Raw genomic sequence first — 18,952 nt, 5'->3', positions numbered from 1 at the left:
GCTTGGCATACATAATAACTTGCTACCTTGACTTACCATTATATATTATTGATAAAACAATGGAGCCTTTACATGACTACACAACCTGCTAAAAATAATAGCCAATTTTCTCTATAATCACACCCTAGTCCTAGATAAGGAATGTCTATAGAAAAGGACTCGGCCATAAGAATAGCTTAATTTACGTTTTAGCAATCAGTATGAGCTACCTTTCAATTAACAAGCAACAAACAGTTTTAACAGATTGCTAGGAGATTGTAAAATGGAAATATGAATCATCAACATCCGGTGGTCATTTACAAGCTGACTGACTATCCATGTTTTAACTCGGAGCAAGAAGCAAACAAAACAACGTGACAGCTACAACACTGGAATATGTTTAGGAAATAGTTTTCACCACTAGCTTCTGCAAATAGGATCATGTTCAATAGAAGTGCATCATTTACAGGTTTCACTAAGAATGTCAAACACAAAAAATAAAATAAAATGAACTGAAAGGAAATAAAAAATAACACAAAAGTTATACTCGGAAAATTGAAAGCAAAAGAATTATTACTGAGAATTTATATCAAGAAAAATAAAGCAAAACACAAATTTACAGCAGGGAGTCTTTACATAACCTCTAAGAGTAAAAACATTTATACAAAATGCTGTCAGGTAGAAAAGTTAATTTGTTTGAGAGAGGAAGAAAATGTGTAAATGTGGTTTAAAAGTTCAACATAATTATAAAGTTAAGTTTATACTAGATACATATCATTAACATAAACTGTAAAGTTAGGTTCACAGTGAATATATTACTATGTAAATAGAAGATAATTAGTGTCTGGTTATCCAGCCTGAATACAAAGTGTAGAAAAGAATTGATAAATCAGACAGACAATAAAAATGATAGGATAGCCTAAATTCACAAAAATTGTCCTATAAGTAACAGGTAATATAACCAGAGAAATTGAAATTGTCACTGTTATAGAAATGAACAGAACTAACAGAACTTAGAAAAGAAAAGATCAAAAACAAAAAGCAGAAACACATTTCCTGACTGATTTTAGCTCTACATTCAACACATCTGCAGATTGGAGGGTATAGTATGATGTCAAACCAAAGTAGAGTATAGCATATCTAGGCTGATTGACCCATGGGTTGCGATAAGAGTTATTTTTAATATTTTTATATACAACATGTGGTAAACTTTAATGTTGTTGATACAGGGTGCCTGTGAATGAGCTTATATCTCATGCTCTGCATTTCTGAGAGACAGAAATGTCTAACCCAGAACAAAATACCATATGGTGTTATTTTTCTTTGAAAGCCAGATTTTTTTTTTTCTGATTTTCATAGATATTCACATCATTTAACATCCATGTCCCATGCTAGCATGTGAGGACAGTTTGATAAGGTCTTACACATCCAAGTGCATCATGTTTTGTTTGCTTTGGTATGGATTCTATGGTTGGATGCCCTTCCTAATGCCAACCACTTAACAACATGTACTGGATGCTTATCTTTGCTGATATATATATATATATATATATATATATATATATAAATGAAAGAATGGAGTCGAATGACGATTTAACAAAATTCCTTTATTCTCGACATATGTTTTGAAGACTGCATATTCTTAATTCCGAAGGATATAATTCATTCAACTACTTAAACATATATATATATATATCTTTTATCTTTTACTAGTCTCAGTTATTAGACTACAGCCATGCTGGGGTACTGCCTTGAAGAACTTAAAGAAGTCAAATGAATCAACCCCAGGACTTATTTTGTTTAAAGACTGGTACTTATTCTATCAGTCCCTTTTGCTAAACAACAAAGTGACAGGGATAAAAACACTGACATAGTTTCCAGCTACAAAATCCAATCACAAGGCTTTAGTTGACCTGAGGCTATAGTAGAAGACACTTGCCCAAGGTGCCACGCAGTGGAACTGAATCCAGAACCATGTGGTTGGGGAGTAAGCTTCTCACCACACAGACACACACACACGCATGTGCAGGCATAGATGTGTGGTTAAGAAGTTTACTTCCCAACTGAGTGGTTCTGGATTCAGTCTCAATGTGTGGCACCTTGGGCAACATGCTTCTCTGGGTTGTCTAAAGCCTCATGAGAGGATTTGAGAGACAGAAAGTTAAAGAAACCCATTGTATGTGTGTGCATGTGTTTGTGTCGGTTTGTCTTGACATCAAGTGATAGTTGTAAATAAGTGCCACTGTCGTATAAGCAGTGTCATTCGTCGCCAATCTTCTATGGAAACATGTCCAATCACAGGGAAACATTATCTTGCTTCGAAACAACAAATTCAGTCTAAGCCATGCAAGCATAGAAGAGTGGTTGTTAAAATAACAATAATGATGACCTCTTTCTCTCTATCACACAGACATGATAAACTGCTGCAGTCTCTGTCTACTTAATTTCACATGCAAGGCTTTGGTCAGCTCAAGACTCTGAAAGTGGACACTTGACATACTTGTCATACAGTGAAACCAAACCTGGAGCCACATAGTTGTGAAGTTAACTTCTGAGCCCTGTGACCAAGCTATTATCTAAAGGTCTGTCCAATGCCCAACTAATTGAGCAATCCCCAACTAATTGAGAATATGTTAATAAGAGGCAGAACAAAACAATGTTATTTTAACAAATTCTTCATTGAACCTGTGCAGGTGGCACGTAAAAAACACCCACTACACTCGCGGAGTGGTTGGCGTTAGGAAGGGCATCCAGCTGTAGAAACACTGCCAGACTAGACTGGAGCCTGGGGCAGTCCCGAGCTCCCCAGACCCCGGTCGAAACCGTCCAACCCGTGCTAGCGCGGAAAACGGACGTTAAACGATGATGATGATGATGATGAACCTATCAAGCGGCCCTTAATTGTAAAAGGATCAGAATACTAGTTGAAAATATGGCGGTACACTATGGCAAGGATGACACGCAAATTCGTGAAGCATTCCATTTTTTTCCCCCCGTCCAACCCATGCTAGCATGGAAAATGGACGTTAAACAATGATGATGATAAATACTCCATGGTTCAGAATTAATGAAGATTTGATGCTGAAAATGATTTTAGTTTTAATAGTCTTGCATAAACAATAAGAAAAAGACAAAATTGTACAAGTTTATCTATCTTTCTAGTAACATCACTGGTAGAATTTGATTAAGAAAAATTACATTTAACAACAAGAACAATAAAATGATTTGGCTGTATCAGAAATGTAATTACAAGACATTGAAATGAATTCGTTATAATGAATGCATTGTATAATTGCAGACATTTACTATCACCTTTTGCACTATATCTAGAAAATTTGCTGTAAGAAATTCTGCTGTAGAAGAAAATTTGCCCAAAGACAAATTTGCCATATGGACAATTATACCAGCAATTTTTTTAATTAAAAAAAAAAAAAAAAACAGAAAAAAAAAGATAAGATTTTATAAAATCATTAAATAAGCAAACCTTTATTCAACGTCAAACATTGAAAAACACACAAGGTCAGTCAAAACGAAATTTCTTATAGCAAATTTTCCTATGGCAAAAATAATTATGGTAAAAAATTTCCTATAACCATTTTGAACATTGGTCATATCCGTTACAAACAAAATCTGCCAGACATGAATACTCTCCATAAGTAGAGATCATAACCATTTAAATCAGCCATACAGTCTAGGTTGTTGCCAGTGCCGCTGGACTGGCTCCTGTGCAGTTGGCACATAAAAAGCACCATTTGAGCGTGGCCGTTGCCAGTACCGCCTGACTGGCCCTCATGCTAGTGGCATGTAAAAAAAGTGGTTGGCGTTAGGAAGGGCATCCAGCTGTAGAAACTCTGCCAGATCAGATTGGAGTCTGGTGCAGCCATCTGGTTCGGTAGACCTCAGTCAAATATTCCAACCCATGCTAGTATGGAAAGCGGACGTTAAATGATGATGATGATGATGATATCTGGCCCAAATATTCTACTTGTTTTATGTTAAAACTGGCCAGATCCAGCCTCTCACACCTAATCTATAATGTCATTTTAAAAGTAAACCATCACGTCATCAAAATCCTAAAACTACAAGATAATGCATGATTAATTCAAAACAATATGAATTAATCAGCATTACATTTGATAGAGTCATTTGAATGCTAAAAGGTTAAAATCATCCTGATATCAAGCCTACAAAGGAGCTTCTATGTAGCTACACAACCTGTTCGAAATCCCCTTTCGTTACTGTATTTATTTTGAGATGCTCTGTGTTTCTTTCAATTACTTTAAATAGAACAAAGAATTTAGTAAAATAACTTAGTTATCATTCAGCTAGTGTTAGGAACATAAATTGTGACTAAGGTTTGGTGGAAGATTTTAATTCAAAATGTATGAAAACAAGACGTTTGTATTCAGAGTCAGAGCCGGTTTCAGCCGGTTTGGTATCAAAAGGATTAACAAGGGTTTCCAACAGAAAATAAAACTTTTGCTTCATCATCAATGTTAGTTTCTCCAGTTTGCTACTTTAGATAAGAATGGTTTGTATTATGATGTATTTTTCTAAATATATCCATTTCTGAGACTCAATATTCTCAGATACCTTCACCATTTCTTCGGTCCTTTGCTTACCAAAATATGCTTGATGTTCAGTTTTAAATGAATAGTTTAATAGAAAAGTTTGGGGGATGATAGCTAGTTAGAATGAAGAGGTAGGAGGAGGTCACAAGCTGGTAGCATGTTGGTGAGTGACTGTTTGCTTATATTATAAAATGGCTTTTCTGAATGGTTTGTTTATGTAACAGCTGTGCCATTGCAGAACTATGGCTACCAAGGACCAGCAACTGTTCAAAATTAAAATGCTTAACTGTGAATAAAAGCTCAGCGATTAGACTGCGATAAGAACTGTGCTATATGTGTATGGCTCCTTTGCAAGGTCATTAGAGATTGAGAAACGTAGCACTAAAAGCAGGTATATGAGTTTAAGGTACATGTCATCCTTGAGTAGGGAGGATGCAGTACTGATATGTGCAGAGATTAGGCTGTAACATACCTATTACAGAATGATAATGGGGTTTGTTCTCATAGAATCAATCAGTGTCTGGTAGGATGTACTTAAGTTGAGTATTAATAATAATGATTTGGCATGGTTTCTATGGCTGGATGCCCTTCCTAATGTTAACCACTCCAAGAGTGTAGTAGATGCTTTTTATGTGCCACAACTATGATCTCACTTGGCTTGAGAGGTCTTCATAAGCATGGTATATCGCTGAAGGTCTTGGTCACCTGTCACAGCCTCTGTGAGGCCCAACACTTGAACAGTGTTTTTACATTCCAGTCAGATGGCACTGACATCAGCCACATCGTTCAACGTCTGAAGGGTGCTTTTTATGTGCAAGTTATGTAGCACTGGCATTGGCCATGACTATGGTCTCATTTGGCTTGACGGGTTTTTTGAAGCATGGCATAATGTCAAAGGTCTTGGTCACTTGTGATTGCTTCTGTGAGGCCCAACATTTGAAGGTCATGATTCACCACCTCATCCCATGTCTTCCTGGATCTACCTCCTCTGCAGGTTCCCTCCATCATTAGCATGGCACTTCTTTACACAGCTCTCCTTGCCCATATGCATCACATGGCCATACTAGTGCAGTCATCTCCCTTGCACACCACATCTTATGCCCAACTTTTCTCTCAGGACACTTATGTATTCACATCATTTTCAATTAATTGTGTATTATTTCATAGCTTTGAGATTTCCATGACGTGATTGCTTATTTTTAAAATGACACTGTGGAGTAGGAGTCAGCCTTGCCGGTCCCATGACATTCATCATGGATCTGTTTTTGAGAGTGTCTTACAGCCAGATAGTCTGATGATCTTCCTATTACCGACTCTTTTAGACATTGCTAACAAGAGGCTAGTGCCACCTTTTATGAAAAGTGAACTGCATGAGGTAAAGTTCATCATCAGACACTGGTGTGTCATTCTGGAAGTTCCATAGACCACAGTTTGCACATCATTGCCTTACAACAGGCAAGGACACAGCATATCTATTCTAAAATGCACAGTATTGTATAGTTGAGAAAATACAATTGAAATGATTATTATAGATTCTCTAATGTTAAATTTTATATATATATGTGTGTGTGCATGCTATTTTGTTTTAAAAACATTTTTATGAAATAGCTTATCAACTGTAGAAAGGAGACTACAGCAGCGGTATTGGATATTCAGTACTGCTGCCGTAGACTCCTTTAGAAAAAATTAGAAATAATGATATTTCTATTTTTGAAAACCAGTGGATGTGTTCCACTGAACTTAGGTAAATAATCCTTCAAACTCCACATTGATAAGCGGCAACTACCTTGAAACTAGTCTGTGGATGCCAGACCAGCAAGGGGAAGCTGCTGACCTCCTCTGTTCGAAGGTTATAATGGACACAGGTTTGTGTGTCACATAGCTAGCTAGAGGCGATGGCCTCTTGGAGCTAATCAATTGCAGCATTTGTCCTATTTTTCTGGACTACCATGTTAGCTTGGCGATAACTATTAATAGCTTATCAATTATTTGGGTCTTAAGAAGAGATCCAATGGGAGATAATGTATCGATCACTGCAGCTGTTACACTTTCTCTCACTCTCTCCTTTTTTCTACATTAATGCTTTTCAAATTGTGCAATATGGCACACCAGTACATCTAGGATTTAAAAAAAATATATAATTTAAAGTTTTAGAAAATCCATAATATATAATAAAGGTGGTTTCTTTCTTCAAACTTTTCATAAGAAGTATGCCAATAATTTGGCTTTTTTACTTGATCAATAAAACCCAAATAAAATCATATAAAAACCATGTGAGCAGAGAGAGAGAGAGAGAGAGGAGAGAGAGAGAGAGAGAGAGAGAGAGAGAGATTGTATGTGTGTATATGTGAATGATGTGATTGCAGAATAGTACAAATCTACTGGGTTGGAAATGCCACAAGGCTTACATGCAACAGGTGGACTAGTGCAATTATCAAGTAGAAAGCAAAAGACTGAAAAAGAAAAAAAAATTCGCAAAAAAAAAAGGTCACTCAGAAGACCTCTAAGGTGATTTGAAGATGACATAGTAAAAATATTTAGGACCAAATGGAAAAGAAGGTACAAAGAAGGGTAGAATGGAAGCACACTGAGACCTGCAATGTGAAAGAGCATCTGATGACATGATTGATAGAGCCACATGAGTGTGTGTGTGTGTGCGTACAATCTGCTTTGAAGCTAACTTTTGCTGCTTGAAGAGTTGGGTCGAATTTTATGTTTGTGCAAGTATTCTTTCTCTATCACTTCCCATTCAACTATGAAGTAAAAGAGGAACATTTTTTTAATTCCTCACAGAGGCAATCACAAGTGACCAAGACCTTTGACATTATGTCATGCTTCAAGAAACAGTTTTAAAAAATGGGAAAAACTGGTTTGGTATGAAAAATCATAACATTTTGGAAAGAATTCTTTATTGGGGAGATATTGAGAAAGTTAATCTGTTCATTTTGTACCATCAGAAACATTTGATACTAACAAATAATTCTGCTGCTTGAAATGTTATTCTGCCTGATAATAAAAAGGTGCCTTGCTCATAGGCAACACAATACAATGACTAATAAATGTTGGCCTCATAACCATGTAATCAGTAGTATACAAAGTAAAGCCCACAGTCACTGTATCCAAATTATCTATATCAGATATAAAGCGCTAAACAAAGACCCTCAACAGGCTAGAAGCAGCAGCCAACACTCAAAATCAAAAACTGTCAACGTAAAAACATAGATAGCTGGTCTTGTCCAATCAGAGACGAATTAAGGCCAAACAGCAATTATGGACTAAGATTAAAATTTATCCTCTTTGATTCACCAACATACACAAACTATTAAAATCTGTTCTACAATGAAGCTTTGTTCTGTGAATACATTACACGGACCATTGGGCTGATGGACAAATTAACTTAAAAAACCTGAGTAAGAATACAAAATTCATTCAAGTAATATTATGAAGCAAAAACTAAGATGAAAACAGTAAGTTCATTGGTTGAAATTTGAGATCTCCCTGTTATGTCAGAATGGGACAATTTTTCCTTTTCTTGTAAGAAGTAGAGAAATATCTATAGCAGAACTCAAAGTAGATAAAGTTATAAACAATATATGTAGACTAAGGTGGCAAGCTGGCAGAATCGTTAGCATGCTGGGCAAAATGCTTAGCGGCATTTCTTCCGGCATTACATGCTGAGTTCAAATTCTGCCGAGGTCGACTTTACCTTTCATCCTTTCAGGGTCAATAAATTAAGCACCAGTTGCATACTGAGGTTGATCTAATCGACTGGTCCCCTCCCCCAAAATTTTGAGCCTTGTATCCAGAGTAGAAATATATATATATATATATACACACACACACACACATACAATATGTAGACTGTTGGATTAAAAAGACCTTTGAATGGCAAAAAGTTGAAGGCTGCATATGGACAAATAAAACAAAAACTCCATATGTTTCAAAATTTCAAAATTCTTAAAATTATTTATGATAAGTAGGATCCTAAAGTTATCTTGTCAGAATATATTTTTACAAACACCTGTGACTTAGCAGCATTAAAACCAGATATCAAACTCTGAAATTAGATCAACAATCCAAAATATAATTAAAAAAAAAATTTTTTTTTTATAGTCTACACATTCATTCATTAATTTTTTTCTCCTTCCCACACTCTTCTTCCCTACCTTTTTACTTTTACTTGTCTGTGGCCATGCTAGGGCACTGCCAGATAATTTTATTGAAATTGTTGGTTCCTAATTGAATTCCTCAACAATAAACACTAATTTATCATATGCATATATACATCATATATAAGTATTAGGCTGGCAGAAATGTTAGCACTGCCGGGCAAAATGTGTAGCCGTATTTCGTTATGTTCTGAGTTCAACTTTGCCTTTCATCCTTTCGGGGTCGATAAATTAAGTACCAGTTACACACTGGGGTCGATGTAATCAACTTAATCCGTTTGTCTCCTCTGTGTTTAGCCCCTTGTGGGTAGTAAAGAGGTATATATACATTATGTATAAGTACATAAGCACTGTTTCAGGTATTCCAGTTATGACCAACCGTTCTTTGATGGACATGTTACACAATTGTTCACAAGCTGAATTCAACCATGATGTAGTTATGTCACAGCTCTTACTGGGATGGTGCTAACCAGTGGCTCTCAACTAGGGTCCACATAAGATTTTAGTTAAAGTTTATGTGCAATAAATTGGTTATATTTCCACAATACACAAAATATTTTAACAATTTTTTAAATACAATTCCTTATTAGTATTTAATTATAAAAATATAACAGGACATTTTAAAAACACTGAATGAGTATGAGGGTCCAGTTGAGTAAAATAGGAAACAAAGTGGTCCAGTGGTGTAAAATGGTTGAGAAAATCTGGTGCAAACAGCAAGACAGTTGCACACCTGCATTACTGCAATCAAGGCAGACCTTGAATCAATATTTGGCTCTCACACTATTGAGCTTGTGACTAGTTGATATTCTTTACATCAAACATCTGTGATAGCTATACATAACCACTTTTGTTTTGCAACTGCTAACATTCACTTAAGCTGGTTCGATCCATCTCAAGTGAAGATTAACATAGGGACATAAGTGTATTTTAATGTTGCTCTAGAATAAACTTAAGATTGGGTGGAGTATGAGGAAAAATTTAGCTTCCAAATCTAAGTCCAAGAAATCATCATTTGATTTACCTGAAGTCTTTTTCCTTTTCTGAAAAATATGGAGAACTTTAACCCTTTTGTTACCATATTTTTGTTGAGATATACTGCTTTTGTTTTAGTTAATTTTGAAAATAATGAAGAATTTATTGAAATAAAGATGGAATTTGGAACAAATGTACAAGGAATTTTGATGGAAGATTTTAACTTAGGCCACTTTAAAAGAGGAAATTGATATCATAAAACCCAAGAGCAGTCTTGGGTGGCTTGGTAACAAAAGGTAATTTTTGTTTTGGAAGAACTAAATACTATTGATAAGCTTGTATCATAATGGCGCATTAACAAGGTGATGTTTCATCCATTCTGCGAAGACACATGGCTCAGTGGTTAGAGTATTGAGCTTACAATCATAAGGTCATAAGTTCAATTACTGGCAGTACCTTGTGTCCTTGAGTAAGACATTTTATTTCACGTTGGTCCAGTCCACTCAGCTGGCAAAAATGTGTAGCATTCAATGGGCCAGCATTGTCACATCTTGTGTCATGCTGAATCTACCTGAGAACTCTGTTGAGCATATGCATGTCTGACAAGCAGTCAGCTATTTGCATATTAATTTCACAAACAGGCTGTTCCATTGATCAGATCAACTGAAACCCTCATCATTGTAACTGGGGTATGAGTGCTAGTTCAATAATGAAATGGGAAGAAAAAAATACAATCAGTTATGAGAGTTGATCTCACAATTACCCATAAAGGTATGGTGGAGTAGGGGAGTTTAAGGGCACAATGATTACTTACTATACAGTAGAACTCTTCATTTTCTTATTGGTTTTGAAACTGGTAATTTCTAATTGTAAGATGTGGTGCATATATATATATCAAGGCAAAGGGGGACTCTTTAGTTCTAGCAGACAACCTCTTTGGAGCATCCAGTTTATGTTGTAGTCAGTGATAGGAATGGTAACCAACAATACAACAACACACCCAAAAAGGAGGAATGAAATGAGAAGATATGAAATCAGTAAGTTACAGTAAAGGTGACCCCATTTAAGTGTAACTACAATTAGAAACTGACAGAATTTAAAAGGACTTCTTTAGACCAGCTGTTGACAACATCACTGGTGCTGGTGGCACAATAAAATGTACCCAGTCCATGTTATGAGATAATCAATGCCAGGAGCCAAGACAAAAGAATATCACATGCAAGAAACTAATACATGTTGTGGTTTTTCTCTGGCTATGCTTGCCAGACGACGAAGGACAGTTATAAGAAGTGAGACTCCAGAAGAGGAAATACATGTTAAATGATGTATAAAAGAAAGAAAAAAAAACTAATAAAGTAGCTCTCTGACACTGTGTTTAACTGTAAATCAATCAAAGTATGCTGTCAGTTTTTTTTTATTTACAGTATTACATCCTTGCACCTGCATACACTCGTAACAGCAAGGATAGGATTATTTTTATAAATCTGGATATTTGTTTGTTGTTGGAACAAATTGTTTTTGCCATGTAGCCCCTCAGGTCAGACCAGTGGCCATGTCAATAGCTGGATCTGTGCAAGGCAGATTCCACTTTCTAGATATCCACGTTTCCAACCATTCCACCTTCTTGAAAGCAACATACCGAAGGCCACCCCTATTTCTATGATACAAACTCCCTGTTTTAAAATTATTAAAAATTAAAATCTACTATCAAAATTTCACATTAATTATATTCCAAACACCTGCTTAATGATATATTCAAATTTTGTCACAGGGCCAGCAGTTTTTGAGGGAAGGGGAAGTTGATTATATCAACCCCAGTGCTCAACTGGTGCTTATTTTATCAACCCCGATAGGATAACGGTAAAGCCAACCTCAGCAGAAAATGAACATAGATTGTAACCAGCCAGAAAAAAATGCCACTGAACATTTCGGTCAATGTGTTAATGAATCTGCCAGCTTAATATTAGTTTCAAATATTTTGGTACAGGACCCTATGTTTTTGAGGGGAGGGAATAAGTCGACTTCATCCATACCAGTACCTGACAGGTACTTATTTTACTGACCCTGAAAGGGTAAAAGGCAAAGTCGACCTCAGCAGAATTTGAACTCAGAACGTAAAGACAGGTGAAATGTCACAAAGCATTTTGCCTGGCGCGCTAACAATTCTGCCAGTTTAATAATAATTATTTTACTAATTATTATTAAACTGCGTTACCACATCACCAGTGTTGCCTTACTGGAACGTGAAAAAACATTCAAGCGAGGTCATTGCCAGTGCTGCTGGACTGGCTCCTGTGCAGGTGACACGTAAAAAACACCATTAGAGCGTGGATGTTGCCAGAACAGCCTGACTGGCCCTCGTACCGGTGACACGTAAAAGCTCCAACTACACTCTTGGAGTGGTTGGCGTTAGGAAGGGCATCTAGCAGTAGATATTCTGCCAGATCAAGATTGGAGCCTGGTGCAACCATCTGGTTTGCTAGTCCTCAGTCAAATCGTCCAACCCATGCTAGCATGGAAAGTGGATGTTAAACGATGATGAGGACTTCATTATTTTCAAAATTAATTGAGGAAAAGTGGTATATTTCAACAGAAAAATATAGTAATGAAGGGATTAAGTACTATGCTACAGGCACTCTGATATGCAGAAGCTAATTGTGTGCTGCATAATGTAACAGGTTAAGCTTGTTGCATTCTTTCTGTTGTTCAGTCTGCACTTGCAGTGTACTTATACTTACAGATGCTATGAAAATGAATTGTATCTTGCATTATAACCTCAAGTAGTTTTTCATCAAGTAATTTTTTGTTTTTAAGCTGGAAAGTTGGTGGGTGAGGGACAGTGTGGAAACTGCCATATTGTCTTTGTAGTTTGTTGCTGAAGTGACAGACAAAACCAACATAATTCACAATAGACCTGATGCATTGTTGTTGATGTTGTTTTTGCAGCTCTAGTTCAGCTTTGATCAAACAACTCTGTATGGTATGCAGGTAGTCAGTTGAACAATTAGGTGCAATCCACAGATCTGTAGATAAAGCATATCACTATCCAACTGAGTAGAGTGCACTTGCTAACACGAGTGATGCATCATACAGAGCAGTGTTACTCAAAGTGGTGGTCCGTGAACCATCAGCTGCCGGTGCATGGTGAGTTTAGAGAAAAGAAACATTATAAAATGCTTATATATTATTGTATTATTTGTTTACAAAATAATACACGATAAAAAAAAATTGTCAACTTTTATTATATTTATTATATATATATATATATGCATTCGAGCGAGGTCGTTGTTGTTGCCAGTGCTGCTGGACTGGCTCCTATGCCGGTGGCATGTAAAAGCACCCACTACACTCTTGGAGTGGTTAGCGTTAGGAAGGGCACCAAGTTGTAGAAACTCTGCCAGATCAGATTGGAGTCTGGTGCAGCCATCTGGTTTGCCAGACCTCAGTCAAATCATCAACCCATGCTAGCATGGAAAGCAGACGTTAAACGATGATGAGGATGATATATTGTTTCTGGTATGAATTAATATTACTAAGAAATATTACCAGTCCCTGGCACATTGGAAAAAAACAGCAACTGTTGATATGCGATATCAGATGGTTTGAGAAGCCCTGATTTGGAGTGCAGTGTAACAGCCTGGACATATACACTTCTCAATGTCCAGTCTATTTTTATGTACCTACGACTGTTGTTATTTGTTTAGCCTCACAATGGCCCTGACTGAATAGACCTTTATCAAAGACTTTCCAGACGTAGGATTAGTATGCCTAAACTGACCCTTCACTAACCAAGGTGGCAGGCTATGATTTTGAAGTAATTTCACAGCTATTTCTAGAAGGTCAAGCAACCACATAGAGGCTCCTTCATTGGTTAGACAAGCATGATGGACCGGATTGGAATTGTTCACCTATTGTTCCTCTGTTCTTATTAATGGTGTATTGCTTTTGTTAATGTTGTTGCTTTATTTTTGCACCTTATAATATCCATCAGTAGTTTAGTATGTACATTCATTGTTCTACTTTTATTTATCATATATCTTCTGTGAATGGTGCAAATGTATGTTGCAGAGAGACACCAGGTGGTAGTTCTAATTATATTACATCAATAAAAGAAATCATTATAATACAACATCACTTTACATGGTATGTTTCGGTTATCAACAGGTAATTCATTTGTTTTTATGCCTATTTTGCTATCCTAGCAAAGCTGAACCGGTAATTTTCTGGGGCAGCATTTCACAGCTGGATGCTCTTCCTGCTGCCAACCCCCTTATCTGTTTTACAAGTAATCTTTTATTGTATAATCTTGAGAGTGCTGAGCAATGGGATGTAATGCATATATATATACGATCTTCCATACAGTTTCCATTGAATAATAGTGTGTGTGTGTGTGTGTGTGTGTGGTCTAAGTATGATGTTGCCAGCTGTAATTTTTGGGGTGTTGGGAAAATTGTACAAATATAGATTGAAAAGAGCAGACAAACAAATGGAAACTTGCAGTACTTCTATTTGAGAAACTAGATTTCTTTGATTTGAAGTAATTAAGAATGGAAAGGGGGTGTCTTATATAAACTTGAACTTAGTAGCCTACCACTTTAATCTCACATCCACTGGAGCCTTAGGGTATATACAATAGGGTCACTGCTGTTTGGATACTGATCAAACAGACTTAAAAGTGTTCCAGCTACCATCACCACTTTTTTTAGGGAGTATGTGGTCTCAATTTATCGATTGTGATTTTACCTATACTGAGTATAATTTGAAGGAAATTTCACTACTATTTCTAAGTATAGCATGTAACCACAGGCTTTTATATTAAAGTATTTGGAACTCTGTCTCTACACTCAGGACTAGAGATTAAAAAACAAAAAACAACAAAACAAAAGCTATTTTCCAGAAGAAGAATGAATGGCTATCTTTATCTGCAGGAATTACATAGACAAGGAAATAAAATAAGATTTACACAGTAAAGTAAATGAATCTCCAGTGATCTTATTGATTCAGTTATTCAACCAACTTGACTACCTGCAAATGACAGAGGCCATAAAAGCAGAGCAACCATCTGATATCCACGGCAACAGAAGATGCTAGTTTTATGAGTTAGACTGGTAGCCACTCACGCATGTCAAGTTTCCATTCTCAATGGCACCAACGTCGTCCCAAGGAAATGCTGCCACTTTTACCACTTTTTTGGTCAATACAGCTTGGCACCAACATCGTTGTTTTCAGAATGCGAAGGGCCAGAACTGATACCACAACACATCCGGTCTGATATTCCTTCAATTCCACCAATCTGCAATTAGTCAAGTAAATTACTAGAAAGATTCCCTTTTGCTCACTACTGAAACTTCTAGCACCCTAGATCTCTGGACTGCCCTTCTCCTGTCGAATTTGGACGACAGTGGTGCATCTGACGGGAAAACACCATGAGTCAGTGACTGGTGCAGAATATATATCACTGGTAGTTCTTTCTCCTCCTTATTTTCTGGGAATAGCTAAAACAAATCACTCAACAAAGAATTTAGAATTTGTTAAACAAATTTAATTATTCTGTTCGTTTTTTCTTTTTCTTTTTTTTTTTTTCGCTGTTGCTACATAAACAAAACACATAAAAGTCAATAATAGCAGAAGCGCTTATGCGGTTCCCCCCCGATCCAGTGAGTAAGGAGAGCTTCTTATGTGCTAGCTGGGCCAATGAGAAAGAGCCCCTTACGTGGTCTCTGGAGCCAATAAGAAAGCGCCTCTTATGTGCTCCCTGGAGCAAAACGAGAGAAAAGCCGCTTGCGTGGTTGCTCAAACTGCTATAAAGAACGTTTCTCTAAAACTCCACCTTATTGTTTTTTTTTTTTAAAACAGACACGTTGAATTATCTCCTCCTATGGTTACTGTGAGAAAACAAAAACACAGTGGAATTGATGAATGATCACGGCTGGAATGCCCTTCCTCGTAAAAACGATCGTTCGATCAAGGTTAACCTAGGGCTAAATAACCAACAATAAAGTATATTTATATCAACAGCTAGCTGTCAGAAGTGGAAGATTAAATTACAGTAAGGTTACTATTATTTACGTAAGACTTGCTGTCAGGCAAATAAATAAATGAATACCTAATCTACATTGTCACACAACTATGACGAGCGTTTTTCTGTTCTTTTTGGCAAATATTAATCAACGTTTTGAAAATATAAAATTTTACAAGTTCAAAATATGATACATAAATGTCACTTCTTACTCTTGGTGCATATATAGAGTATAACGTATACAAAACGACACTGAGTATACGAACGAACTATCTCTCTCTCTCTATATATATATATATACACACACACACATGAGTCATGTAAGTAGTTTGGTTATAGATTTCCCACGAGAGAGTAAACGTCAGGATGTAGAATATATTAGAAGTGTTAGTCGTCTCTGTATATATACACACACACACACATATATATATATATATATATATATATATATATTATATATATATATATATATATATATATATACTAGTGTAGCTAGAGTGTGCCGCCCGGCGCGGTCCTTCTCTCTGCTGCCACTGGACCCCACAAAAGGAAAAACAAAAACACACTGCCTACAGCAGTAGCCTACAACAGGATGAAAATTGCCGCCTAGGGCGGACCGACCCTACCGCACCTCCTAGCTATATACATTAATTACTCATACATACTACCCATTCACCTACAGGTGCTACACATATCGTACATACAATTACACACCACAGATAAGTAATATACATTAACATGGACGCAAGCAGGCATGTGTCATGAAACTGCTACGTACGATGAATGAATGGGTGGGTACAGCAGAAAAAGCAATGTTTGATAGTAGACAACTTCGTGGCACGACAACAAAAGATCCGAATAAAGTTCTTTTTGGTAAGCAACAGTTTTTTGTTTACCTATTTGTCTATTTAAATTTTAACGTCGACTCGTCTTACAGCTGATGTGGTGTCTTTATCTAAAGTATCACACAGAAGACGAACCTGGGAGATAGTAGGAAAATAGGGTGAACTTCTGGAATTCGCTGAGAAATATCAACAAAGAGGTGAACGAACTGGTGATTCTATGAAAGCTGGCGGGGCGAAGTTCTATTTTAAAAGCGTATTATATCCAACACGTGTGCTGCTTTTAGCACCTACCAGTTAGCTGCATAATTAAAGAAGTTCAAACTATATATAATTCAAGAATTCTTAACTTTAGAAACGGAGTTGGGTGGCATTTCCAGCAGATCAAGCGACAATATCGAGTCTTTCTCGTTGGATCTTATAGGGTAGTTCGAAGAATCCCAGCTTAGTTTCGTCACAACTGTTCATCGTCTGAATATTTTTCAGTTTTCGATTCTCTCTATATACGTGTATAAATGTACGTATAATTTATTCATCTAGCCCAAGCAGTTTTACTTGTTTATTAACATCATTATCTCCATATCTGTTCACCTGGCTTCCTCTCACACTCTTCACACAGTCCTCGGGGTAAGTATTTCGGAGTGTCAGTTCAAATCATTTGGGCGCCACTGTTTTCTACATTCAGCATATCTGAATCTCATCAGATGACACTACCTATATTTATCTGTTGACATTATACATAGGTTGGGAGATAGATAATGCTGAATAAATATCTTAAGGTATCTACTTATCTTTCTTTACTTTTGGGCTCTAAATCCGGCAGACATCGACCAAATAGTTACAAGTCATGTTCTAGATAACGCCACTACACATGCTATTGTAAGAATTACACTTTAGTCAGAGCGATCAGCTGACTAAATGGAATGATACTTTACTATATTAAGTTTCGTACCTCATCGTTCTGAGTTCAAATCACACACCAATTGTCCACGTTTTATCTATTTTCCTTCGACAAAGATACGACAGACACACCTTACGGCGATCGCACGATTTTTTTGCTAGACGAAACAAATTAAGATGAAATAGGTAGATACTACAGGTAGAGATAAAGAATATATAAACTTCGTCATAGGAAAAATACCGACCTTGTCGTCAAAGCAACAGATATGTTGGTCATTATTGACACTATAAAAACAAATGTCAACTTACTTGCCTATCAGGGAATTTGTGTCGTTGTTTACATAAGGACAAACAACATCGAGCTAGTAATCCAGTTTACTTTACTTTACATATGACACACAGACGGATAGATAGATGATAGAGATATGGCGAGAAAGAGATAGATAGATAGATAGATAGTGTAACTACTCGATTTAAAAGCTTCACTTTCACTTTGGACAATGCAGGTATAATAAAAGTGAAAGTGTAGAGCTAAAATCAGAAGGGTGTGGTAAGATGGAGATTTGGCTCCGATCTCAAACAAGTCGTGCGACCGCGTAGAGGTCCCTGCGTTGGCTGTTATACTGTTGAGGTAAGATAACACAAAGTATGGCGAAGAATAAAAAGTTCTGCACGTATTTATAATATTGCCGTTCAGTGAACCGACACAAAATATAGAAGACCAGTAGACAGAGCTTGTCTATCTATCATCCGAGAGTTGTCAAGAAACGAACGGAGTTCTGAAATGTATGTTCTCCTACAAACGTCTTTCTTGTAACGAATTAGTAATATATATATTGTTTTTAAAGATTTTCATCAATAAGAACATTAAATTACTTCAATAAAGACCAAAATAATATTCGTTATACTATGTGAAATGCAACCTACATTATCTTTAGATCAAACCAACCAACAATTTATATGGAATGTTTAACAGATGGAAGAACAAGACCAAAACACTAAAACGTTCACACGCCGATTCTATAATAGTTTGAATGATAAAAGGAGGAATGTCTAAATTTAGATCTGCTTCAGTGCAGCTGTTAGTTCAAGGTTTTCCCCGAGTTAAAATTGACGTATATTAAATGGGACACAAACCAAATATCTTTCTCTTATACAGACACAAGACGACCTCATATTTATAAAAATAGGAGGATTAATTAAGGCGGCGTGCGTACCTTTTCACGCAATACAAGTGAAGTAGTTTTAAGAGCAACTACAAGCACTCGTAATACTAACATTAAAAACAGATAAGACAATAAAGCATCCAAGTAAATTAAAAACTTACATTACCTAGTTTGAAAATAAAATGCACGGTAAAAACGTAGTTCAAGTATCGAAAGACCGTGTGAGATTTTTTTAAATGTATATATTTCATATGGAGGTAGCTTCTTTTCGGCAGGTTTTAGTAAAAACCGGACGGCTACTGATAGGCGGCGGATACACTTAACAGGTGAC

At 36.5% G+C, this 18,952-nt stretch overlaps 1 protein-coding gene across 1 annotated transcript in view; it reads right to left on the bottom strand.

The window, feature by feature from the left end:
- The window catches only part of LOC115216794 (protein RER1), an 84,448-nt gene extending 65,496 nt beyond the window's left edge, over positions 1-18,952 (bottom strand). Inside the window, exon 1 of the mRNA XM_036506858.1 lies at positions 18,788-18,952. The gene's annotated coding sequence lies outside the window, so the exon portion shown is untranslated. The remainder of the gene's footprint in view (positions 1-18,787) is intronic.

This window comes from Octopus sinensis, linkage group LG10 (genome assembly GCF_006345805.1).
Source record: "Octopus sinensis linkage group LG10, ASM634580v1, whole genome shotgun sequence".
Lineage (NCBI taxonomy): Eukaryota > Metazoa > Mollusca > Cephalopoda > Octopoda > Octopodidae > Octopus > Octopus sinensis.
The sequence above is the reverse complement of the archived record's forward strand: the minus strand, read 5'-3'. Positions and strand labels throughout refer to the sequence as shown.